Below are 12628 nucleotides of genomic sequence, written 5' to 3' on the forward strand. Positions count from 1 at the left end.
AAGGACTGATGGCTTCTTGGGAAGACTTGGAAAATGACTCAGAAGAATATGAAGAATCAGAAATCAAGTCCCAACTATGTCTCATGGCAGATCACGTTGAACAGGTAGTATTTCATAACCCTGACACTGAAGATCTTCATCTCATGATAGATCACCTTTCTGAAAAGATTAGATGCTTCCTAAGTGAGAACCAAGATCTTGAATCACAAATCACCATTCTTAAAGCTGAAAATGGTTTTCTAAAAGAAAAATTGAGAGAAGCTGAAACCGCTGTTGATCTTGTTGAGGAAAACAAGCGGTTGAAAGCTAAAATAAAAGGGCGTGAAAAACAGAATTCTGTGGTTGCATTTTTAAACTGTTTTAAAGAAAATGAGAAGTTGCTCAAAGAGGTAAAAAGACTCAAAGAGGACTTAGCCACCTTTGCTCAAAGTTCAGAAAATTTAAATCAACTATTGGCTGTTAGTCAAAAACCTCTTTATGATAAAGTTGGGTTGGGATTTCATAAATCTAAAAAATTTGTTAAGAAACCTTCTTTTGCAAACATGGCATCATCTTCTAATGATGTAATGTTTCAAAATCCAACAAGCTTTAGCAAAACAGCAACTCCAAGGTTTTGTAGATTGTGCAATCGGAATGGTAATTTTTCTATTCAATGTTTTTTTATTGAAAGAATGATTGGAAACAAAGTTTGTAAAGTTGTTTGTGATTACAATGGCTTGGGACAAAGGAGATGGTTTAACGTTAAAGGATCCAAAAAGATTTGGATACCTAAGGTCACTTGAGCTTATTTTGTAGGTGTGCGTAGCATCCAAGCGGAAGGACAATATGTGGTACATGGATAGTGGATGCTCTAGGCATATGGCCAGAAAGGCAACCTTCTTCATTAAGCTTGATGAATATGATGGAGGGTTTGTCACTTTCGGTGACAATGGCAAAGGAAAGATAGTGGCAATAAACAATGTTGGTAAAAGCTTTTCTTCTTTCATAAATGATGTTCTACTTGTTGATGGGCTGAAACACAATTTACTAAGCATTAGTCAATTATGTGATCTTGGATATGAAGTTATTTTTAGGAAATTGGATTGTTTATTTATTTGTGAAAAATTTGGGGATATTTTGTTTGAAGCTAAAAGGTGTAACAATGTGTATAGATTGACTCTTGAGGATTTAAAAGATCAAAAGGTGACATGTTTTACATCACTTGAATATGAAAAATGGCTATGGCATAAGAATTTGGGTCATGCAAGCATGTACCAAATTTCTAAGCTTGTTAAGAAAAACTTGATAAGAGGAATTCCAAATATTAAATTTGATAAGGATATTACTTGCGATGCTTGTCAATTAGGCAAACAAGTAAAATCATCTTTTAAACCAAAAAATGGAATTTCTACCAAGAGGCCATTAGAAATGTTACACATTGATCTTTTTGGTCCCACAAGAACTCAAAGTTTAGGAGGTAAACACTATGGTTTGGTTGTGGTAGATGATTACTCTAGATTCGGTTGGGCACTCTTCCTTGCTCATAAGAATGATGCTTTCCATGCTTTTTCAACCCTTTGTAAAAAATTCAAAATGAAAAGGATTTGAAAATTGCCCACTTGAGAAGTGATCATGGAAAAGAATTTGAAAATCAAGATTTTGAAAATTTTTGTGATGATTTTGGAATTGCACATAACTTTTATTGCCCTAGAACTCCTCAATAAAATGGGGTAGTTGAAAGAAGGAATAGAAGCCTTCAAGAGATGACTAGGGCTATGCTTTGTGAAAATGTTGTTCCAAAATTTTTGTGGGCTGAAGCTGTAAATACAGCATGTTATATTTTGAATAGGACCATCATTAGAAAGGGTTTAAAGAAAACTCCTTATGAGCTATGGAAAGGAACCCCACCAAATCTTAAGTATTTCCACATTTTTGGATGCAAATGCTTTGTACTTAACAATAAAGAGAATCTTGGTAAATTTGATCCAAAATCCTCTGAAGGAATGTTTGTTGGATACTCTACCACTAGCAAAGCATTTAGAATTTACCTCAAGGAACATAGAACCATAGAGGAATCCATACATGTATCTTTTTGTGATACTAATTCAATTTCCAGTGCCCTTTTAGATGATGATACAGGTAGTGAAGCATAAATGAACCATCAACCAATTTAAGAAAGTCCCAATACTGTCCCAAGTGAAGAACATGTCCGTCCAGTTTTGTTTCATCAAGATGGAGGAGACATTTCAGTTTTGTCTCCTGAACCATTCAGAGATTCCAGAACAGACCAATCAGCTAAAGCTCATCAAAGCTCAACCTTAATCCGAAAACCAAGAGAATGGAAGTCCATGAAGGGTTATCCTCATGACTTCATCATTGGTGATCCCTCCTAAGGTATAACAACAAGATCCTCAACCAAGAAGCAATCCGAACAAAGCAATTTTGCTTTCTTGTCTCAAATGGAGCCTAACAATGTGAAGCAAGCTCTTGAAGACCCCTCTTGGGTCAAAGCCATGCAAGAAGAGCTAACTCAATTTGACAAGAATGAGGTTTAGACACTAGTACCTCATCCGAATGGTAAGAAGGTAACTGGTACTAAGTGGGTTTTCAAAAATAAATTGGGTGAGGATGGTAAGGTTGTTCGTAACAAGGCTAGATTAGTGGCTCAAGGTTACAATCAAGAAGAGGGTATTGATTTTGATGAGTCTTTTGCTCTGGTAGCAAGAATAGAAGCAATTAGGTTGCTTTTTGCCTGTGCTGCCCATAAGGATTTTAAAATGTTCCAAATGGATGTCAAATGTGCTTTCCTTAATGGCTTTATAGATAGAGAAGTGTTTGTGGCACAACCCTCTGGTTTTGAAAATAAAGAATTTCCAAACCATATTTTCAAACTTTCAAATGCTCTCTATGGCCTTAGGCAAGCTCCAAGAGCTTGGTATGAAAGGCTTAGTGCCTTCTTATTGAAAAATCACTTTCAAAGGGGTACCACCGATACTACTTTATTTATTAAAGTATCTAATGATGATATTCTTCTTGTTCAAGTTTATGTGGATGATATAGTGTTTGGATCGACCAATGAATTATTGTGTGAAGAGTTTTGAAAACTCATGACTAGTGAGTTTGAAATGAGTTTAATGGGAGAACTAACATTCTTTATTGGTCTCCAAATTAAACAAACTCCTAGTGGCACTTTTATTCACCAAGGAAAGTATGCTAAAGAATTAATCAAGAAATTTGGCCTAGAAAATTCTAAACCTATGGGAACATCAATGCATCCAAACACTAAGCTTGAAAAAGATGATGATGCCAAAGATGTGGATGAAATACGGTATAGATGAATGATAAGTTCACTTATGTATCTTACCTCCTCTAGACCGGGCATTGTTCAAAGTGTGGGTGTATGTTCAAGGTTTCAATCTCATCCAAAAGAATCCCATCTTTCATCCATCAAAAGAATCATTTGATATATTAAGGGAACATCAGATTATGGCTTATGGTATCCAAAATCTGATGACTTTTGTGCAGTAGGTTTTTGTGATGCAGATTATGCGAGAGATCGGGTGGATAGAAGGAGCACATCCAGAATGTGTTGCTTCCTTGGAATCTCACTAAATATGTGGTCAAGTAAGAAACAAGCCACAGTAGCTCTATCCACAGCTGAAGCTGAATATATATCTGTCTCTGCTTGTTGTTCACAATTAATTTGGTTGAAAACTCAGTTGGAGGATTATAAATTGAAAATCAATAGTATACCTTTGTTTTGTGATAATATGAGTGTAATAAACATCTCTAAAAATCCTGTGTTGCACTCTAGAACTAAGCACATTGAAATTAGATATCATTTTATTAGAGAACATGTGCAAAAAGATACAATTGATATTCAATTCGTGAAATCTGAAGAATAACTTGCTGACATTTTCACTAAACCTTTGTGTGAGGACAGATTCTGTTCTTTAAGGAACAGCTTGGGAATGGTAGATTTGAATTTTGTTGATAAATTGTGATTTTTTGATGAATCTGTTGATTTTGTCTCGTAGGAAAGCAAGAGACAAATTTGAAGACGTGATGAACTGGCCATGATACAGGGGGAGACTGATTCTGTTATTAATGATCATGGGCCCAACCAAATCTTCTTTGACCCTATCCATGACTCTGGCCCGTTTTGAGTTCCTCATATTTTTAATAATAATTCTTTTGGGAAGTTGTCATATCATATATTGTAGGAAGGAATTGTTGTCAAATCATAATCTTTTCTTCCACCGTTTCCCTTGATTCTAGGAGTTAACCTCTCAATTTTAATTTTAAAAATCTTTCTTGTTGATAACCGCGCCACTTAATGGCCTATTACTCACTTAACCCTCTCTCTCCACTCAGCATTAAATGCCAATATAACCTCCCACCTCTCTCCAATCTCTTCGGCCACTCTTTCATCTTCCCTCTCCATTCTTCATTTTCATAACATGAAAAAGAAGGTGGCTCCAAAGAGAAGTAGCTGAACTCCTATCTCAAAAAATCCTCCATTTTCTTCTACTCCCCAAACACATACTCACATTCACATACATTCTACCTCATCTTCATCTCCTTCCTCCTACTCAACCGAAGCTGTGAGAAAGAAGGTCATTCATCCAAGGCAGTCATCTCGAAAGAAAGGAAAGGAAAAGGAACCTGTGATCGAAGAAGAAGAGGAGTCTCAATTTTCCCTACCTCATTCAACTCTAAGAAAATCAACTCCTCACCCCTCTGGCCGCAGCTCTCAACGCGCAAAAGGCTACACTCTGTGTAACACCAGGGAACCACCAAATTTGGAATTACTTGATTTAAAAAATAAATACAACAAGGGACACTCACACTTTGATTCGGACAAATTCAACTCATGTGCTTCCTATGAGTTTCATGATGAAGTTCTGAAGAAGCGTCACTTGTGTGCCTCTCACATAGTGAACTTAGAGTCTCTGGCTACAAAAGGCATCAACTTTATCACTCTCTTTGATAATCTAAAATGGACCCCTCTGTTCAACATTCAGAAACCTGTGTATCCAGCCCTAGTTCGCAAGTTTTATGCGAACATGAGGTTTCTTGATGGCACAATCCACTCATATGTCAAGCGGGTTCACTTGTCACTAAACAGAGAAACAATCAGTGCTGTTTTGGGATATGTTGATGAAGGAACAACTGCCTATATGACGGGAAAGTGGGATTCGCAGGTTGGGATCTCATACCAGATTGCTTTGAATCAAACTTGTGAAAATTTCTCTACTTTGGATGGCACGATTCTGACTCACAAAGCTCTTGGACCTGTAAGAGCGCTTCTTCACAGAATCATCAATCATATTGTGATGCCTCAGAGTGGTTCATACCATAGAGTAACTATCTGTGATACTTTAGTACTTTTTGCAATCCTTACTTCTTCTCCCATCTCTTTTGCATATTTAATGGTGCGACACATGTGGAAGTGTGTTCGTAGTGACAAAAGGCCAATCTTCCTTATGGAATCTTTCTTACATGCATCTTTAAATATTTTAATGTTGATTTAACTAATGAAACTGTAGAAAATAAAGTTTCCACAATCAAGGGAGGAGGAGTCTCGGGTCCTATGAAAAGCAACAAAGGAAAACGCTCTGTGCCAACTGCATCTTCTGAAAATGATCTAGAAAGTCGCCCTACCGAGCCAGCAAAGGTTGCCGAATCCATCAAAGATGTTCTCACTGAATTCTCCAATATGTCAAAATTGATGGTACAATCCTACAAAGCTGCTCGAAAGCAGGCGTATGAGAATGAAAAAGCCTGGACCAAATGCAAAGAAAGAGTGAATCTGATGCTTCAGAGTCTTGAAAAAGAAATGGCGACTGCAGATGAGGATGATGAATCTCTCGGCTCTGAGTTTAATCTGTCTGATGATTAATATGCTAGTTGCTGCTGTTTAAACTTGGTTTCTGTTAGTTTGCTTCTTTTTGGTATTTTGTAACTGATACTTGGATACTCTGGACCACTGTGTTTTGATTAAAAACAATATTCTGCTTGTTGTATACCATTGTCATTTGTTTTGTAGGTTTCCCATTGATGACAAAAGGGGGAGAAAAAGTTGGGAAAATTTGAAAAACATGGGCTAAAATTAATTTGATTTATGATCACCCCTGTGCATATGTTCCAACTTTATTTGTCATGTTTATTATATATGCTATGATATGTTTTATTCTGCTCTGATATTTTGCCTACTATTATTGTGAATTTTTGAATTGTTACTTGATTGAATAGTTTGGCAGGAAACCATATCATCAGGATTTGTTTGTACATGTTAATTTGAAAGTATGTTGAATCCTGGCCATATGTGGAATGAATGCTGGAATCTAATTTTTTTTGCTCTGATATGTTAAAAACAAACAGGAAAATTCTGTCTAGTTGATCAAAGGATTTGATAGCAATTTTTTTTTGTTTTGAACTTATGCTGAGTTTTGGTTGCAATGTATTCTGCACTTAGGCAGAATTTATGTTTTTATTGAGCAGAAAATCATTTATATGATAACAAATCAGTTTTGCTTATCACTTCACTTCTGCTCATAAATCAAGCAGTTCAACATTTTTAATATCCCATATGTTGAATACATTGTGGCTTTAAGCTTGATAAGAATGTTACAGGTAAAGCTTCCTTAATAGAATGGTACATATTAAAGGGGAGCTATGTAACAGATGGAAAGGGGGAGGAGTTCAAATCTTCAAAGGGAGTACTCTAAACTCTAACTCTTTTCATCTCAATTTTCAATAATGTTTGTCATCAAGGGGGAGATTGATGAGTTTGGAAAACTCCAAATTAATTTGATGATGATCAAACATTATTAAAATAATTAATTACAAAATTATTAATTTGAATTTTAATTCATATTTGCTAATTAATAATTTTGTTGGTTGCAGATTTTGTTTTGGGCCAAGAAAAAAATAACAAGCCCAATGTGAAGTTAAACTTTAGCATTGGTACAAAAATGTTTTAATTATTATGGCTGAATCAATGCTTGGTTAGTTGGGATAGTATGTTGTTGAAACAAGTCCATTTAAAATCTTTGCTACAAAGACCAAAGCTTGGTCCGAAATCAATATTGGAAGAAAGCAAAGTTTCATGCTTCCATGGATAACACCCTCTCTTTTGATGGATTTCAAAATTTAATTAACTTGCATTAATAGCATTGGAAACATGAAAGAGAAAGTAGAATTGATTTGATTGCCCTTAATGAGCTACACGCTACTAGGCATGGGGAGTGTAAACTTAATTTAATGTTATTCACTTTCTTAATTCATTTTGAAATCTTTTATGCATTCTCTCTCTTCTCTTTCTTCTCTGTTTGGTTGTCAATTCACAGGAAAAATGGAAGCAAAAACAAGCTATCAGAAGAAAGAAGAAGAAGCTAGTTGCAAAGAAGAGGCCATTGTGATGATGGCATCAAGAAAAAGAAAATCAACAGTATGGTGTGGCTGAGATCTTTGCCACTAAAGGTAAGATGTGGTGAAGTAATCTCAAGCTCTCCATACCCAAAAATGGAAGAGATCCAACTCGGTAAGAGAAAAAGATCCCTTGGAAGCATGGCTCATCTTTACTTTTGATCAACTACCACAGGAGGTAGCTACTGTAGCTACGTGGAGGAAGAGGCAGAAGATAAGAGCAGTAGGAGCTGTCAAGCATCAAAGACTCATCAAGGGCTAGGAATCCTTCTTGGGGAACAAGTCAAGATGGAAGGCCCGGATTGATGGAGCTTGGTGAGAAGGGATGACACAGAGGTAATTGCATGTTGGTTTTAGCATTCGGTTTCCTCTTTCCTCTCTTTGGCCGAACCGATTTTTGGTTTGAAGAAGAAGAAGATTAGCTAGGTTCAACAGTTTCAACCTTGGAGGCTTCCCCTTCTATAAATAAGGGAGAACAGCCAGTGATTGAAGCAAGGAGAAAAGAGTGTAAAGCACAGAGTTCTCATAGCTACCCAAGCCTACAGAAGTTCTTCTCCTTCAATGTTTTTCAGGTTGTATTTTTCTATTTAGTTTTGTCTGTCTTGAGTCTCATGGAAAAAGGCAAACAGTGAGATTTGTATGAAGAAGTCATAGAGTGAAAAAAGGCAAAGTATACAAAATTAAAAGAAAAAGCCATAGATGTCCTTAGAGGTCCTTTGTACATTTGTGTTGTGTTTCATAATTCTGCGGATCCCCTTGCAAGTTGGGTTAGCAGTTGAAAGCTTGGTAGGTGACCAAGTCAAGTTCAAGATTGGGGTTAGATTCTGGACTTGTCTCGGATAGAAAGGGTAGTTCCTAAGGAGAATTGGTGTTTGTAATCAAGATGATTATAGTGAAATTCCATCATTGTTGTGATGGAGACTGGATGTAGACTGCATTGCACTTGGCAACTGAACCAAGATATTTCTTGGTGTGATTCTCTCTCTCTTTTCTACTCCATTTCTGATTCTGTTCGAAAGAGACAAAATTGAAAAATATCTCTTGACTGGTTACAAGATAAAAAGAAAAAGTCCCTTGACTAGGCACGAGACAAAAACAAGAAATATCTCGTGAAGCTAGTTCAAAAGGCAGCAAGTGTTACTAAGCAAAAAAGGGGCTAAGATTCAACCCCCTTCTCTTAGCCACTGATAACCATCAATTATAATATATTTGAATGTACTTAGTTAAGAGATGATGTGCTAAATTTAAACTTGTTTGGAGGAATTTTTAGTAATTATTAATATGAAATTAAAATATAAAGTAAGTATTATGCAACATACTTTATAAGATCAAATAGTGAAGTAGTACGAATTTTATACAATATGTATAAGTAAATAAAAAATGTAAAATTTGAATATTTATATTTTGTAATTGAGATTTTTTATAATTATTATTATTATAACACTTTTAATGTATATGTTTATTGCATTCAATTAGTCATTTATATTTGAATTATAATAATAGGTAAGAGTTTTTTAGTTTTAGTCTCCTATATTGCCATGTGTTTAAAAGTGCTTATGTAGCATTTTAAAAATAGATAGCTAACATTTATTGTATAGAGAATTTGTATAAACTTTTATAAATTATAAAAAAAAATTAATAATGTTATGTGTATATTAAAATCAGTCACTAATATAAAATATATATTAAAATATAAATACACATTGAAAATAGATTAAATTATATATATATTTATATACAAATATATTGGTGATTAATTTTAATATATAAATAATATTTTTGTAAATAAATAGATTAGCTTCTTGTAGCATTACTTTATTCTTAATTAATTGTATATTATAATAGAGTGGAGCCTCGCATAAATAATAAGATTATGTGTTGTTTGTTGCAAGCATAAATAATCAGAAGGAGATGAGATCATGTTTTATGGCAGCATCTCCAACACCTCTTTTGCCAAAAATCATGTCATCATCATGGCACAATGCAAATGATGGCAACTTCGTTTCTGAATTGTTGCAGAGATCTACAACCATTAGGATAGTTGTTCATTTGAATTGGGACCTCTATTTTAGTAATTTCACCATATAATATTCTTATTTCTATAAGTGGTCAATCTTCTCCATATTACGCACACAAACACAAGATTGTGACACTATTTAAAATAATAACATGACTACAAAAGTCTTAATTTCATTGACTAAAAGTAAATAGGTTTAGTATTGTGACATTGTGATTGTTGAAATAATTGTTTGTACTTGTCAAGCTTGATATATATCTCAAGATATTCTATGATAGAGGTATCCTCATAGAAGAAACAAGGTTCTCCAGAATCACAGATGGAAAAAACTGATTTTCAGGGCATTGTTATGAAAGAACCAAAGAAATGTTGCAGCATGTGTAATCTCATTTATCCATTTATAACTTCATGATTGTGCATTTTTCTGCTAAGTTATGTTCAACCTATGAAGCACTAATATCAGCACTAACACTGATACTGAGTTATGTTCAAGCATTTATAAATATTCAAGCATTTAGAAATGTAAAATTCCCAATATTCACTGCTACTATGTTCTGCCAAAGTTTTTTGAACATTTTTAACATATATCATTTGTGTCAAACTTGTTACTACTAAGTTCATGTGAAATACTTTTTAGTTCACAAACAGCTTGCTTGAATGGTGTGTTTGTGTTTGATAATGCATAAGTTGATGTGACTTGAGCCTCCAAGACCAACTTACATCTACTCATCTACTGAATGATAACAAACTTGCTGCATTGCTCTCAGCTAGGTCCTCAACTACAATAGAAATTCATACAAAATAGCATCCTATTTAGACTTAACACAATAATACACCTTAGCGTTTTGCATAGTTGACGCGGAGTCAATGAGGAGAAGACAAAGAACCCAACTATTCATCTTTCCAAAACATACAAAACAATTATCAACTCCACTTTTCTATTTCACTTTAATTTTCGTCCACTTACAATCTTATCGTGATAAAGATTTTATAGATCGCTCCTCATTCTGTCAGGAACAATTATAGCCACTCTTTAGCGTATTAAACACATATGAGCGAAAGCTCACCAAAATTGACGTAAAATATCTGTTGAATTTAAAAAACAATAATCATATTTTTGATGATGATAAACACATTGCATATAGTTGGATTAGAAGTCTAAAGTTATTTCAAGTGTGTTTTATTGTACAGACCTATAATAAAGTTTAATGTATTAAATAAATTGGGTTGAACTTGGTCCAACAAAGACAATTGAAAAAGACCTATTGCTATTGGGATTTGGACAAAAGAACTAGTTGAACTATGCCCAACGTTGCAGAACTTCACAAGCAAATAAGTTAATTTAGAACTGAAAGTGCTTCATTTTTTTATTAAGCATCAAAGAAAAAAAAGAAAGGAAAAGCAAAAATTAAAGACTAAGTCAAATCAATGAAGCCAAATCAAATTTTTAAGGAGTTAAGGAGCTTTTGCTTGGCCTCGTCAAGTGTTTGATGCCTAACGCTTAGAACAATAATGGGAAGCAAAAGAAAGGAAAGAGAGAAACCAGATAACCTCTCTAGCTTGGATATCGACAAGCTAAAGCTAAAGGTGCAGAATTTCTTGAGCACGAAACGGTATCTGGTTGAACTTGATGACCTCTGGAAGACTCAAGACTGGGATGAGGTACAAGATGCTTTTCCAAACGACAACAATGGTAGTAAAATACTCATCACTAGTCGTTTGAAAGAGGTGGCATCCCATACCAGTCCATATCCTCCTTATTACCTTCAATTCCTGGGCGATGATGAAAGTTGGGAACTCTTCTCCAGGAAAGTGTTTCGAGGAGAAGAGTGTCCTTCTGATATAGAGAATATCGGAAAACAAATGATCAAAAGTTGTGGCGGTTTGCCACTCTCCATTGTTGTTTTGGCAGGGTTACTTGCAAACAAGGGGAAAATTAAAGCAGCAAAGTCCCTTCCAACTTGGGCTTGTTTATCCATTTAAGGTATTTAAGAATACGCCCAGAAAGTGATTCCTTCAAGGTTCCGGATTCTATATCCGCACTTCAATGTTTACAAACTTTGGAAATATACAATCACAATTACTATTTAGGTTCTGTGTTGTGGCTTTCAATATATTTGCCCAGTGGACTACGGAGCCTGAAACAACTTAGGCATTTGAATACTAATGGAATCATGATCCTCCGTGGCCACCATGGTTCAAAAGCAGAAGATGAAGTTATGTGGAATCTTCAAACCATCTATTACATTACATTCAATAGACAGATTGCATGCTTGTTAGAGAAAGGAAGGTTTCCCAAGCTACAAAAGTTGGGTTTGCACATCTCCTCGATCCACAAAGATAATGTGCATGAATTGTTGTCAAGCTTACAACGATTAAGTAGTCATCTGAACAAGTTAAAACTTTTCATTGAATTGAAGCAATATAAGGTTTCAGAGTCCTCAAACTTCAAGCACATGGAATGGCACATCGGTTGCAAGCCAATTGAATTGTTACAGACCCTGCAGCAGTTCTCAAATCTGAGCACATTGAAAGCTAAGTTATAGGAGCTTTGGACCTTGCAATGTATGATATAGAGTTTCCTCCATGATTTACAAACTTAACATTGACGGGCATTAGCTTCATGAATGATGATGGGATAAATGCCATTGCTAATCTTACTAGACTCCAACGTTTGAGCTTGCATGGAGAACTTGAATTTCATGATTCCTTTGAGACTAATTGCAGTGCAGGTAGCTTCAAACGGCTCCAGGACTTTTTTATGCTGGGGCTCCAAGTTCATAACTGGAAATTAGGCAATGGTGATGAGTTTGGAAAACTCTTATTTAATTTTGATGATGAACAAACATTATTAAATATTTAATTACAAAATTATTAATTTGATCTCAACTCATATTTGCTTAATTAATAATTTTGTGGTGCAGATTTTATTTGGGCCGAAAATGAAATTCTGGATTAAGCCCAACTAGCCTTGCTACATGCTTCTCATGCTATGAAGCTGAATTATAATTTGGGCCGAACAAAAACAAAAGAAATGTTGCAAAGCCCAAGTGTGAATTTTGTTAAGCTTTGATTTCAAAGATTATAACCAACAAAGTAGAGCTGAATTATTATTGAGCCAAAAATTAATAATTGTTGCAACTAAGCCCAACTTCACATTTGATGAGAGTTCCCTATGCATGATCCGAATCCACTAAGCAT

Source organism: Arachis duranensis, chromosome 3, assembly GCF_000817695.3.
Source record: "Arachis duranensis cultivar V14167 chromosome 3, aradu.V14167.gnm2.J7QH, whole genome shotgun sequence".
Lineage (NCBI taxonomy): Eukaryota > Viridiplantae > Streptophyta > Magnoliopsida > Fabales > Fabaceae > Arachis > Arachis duranensis.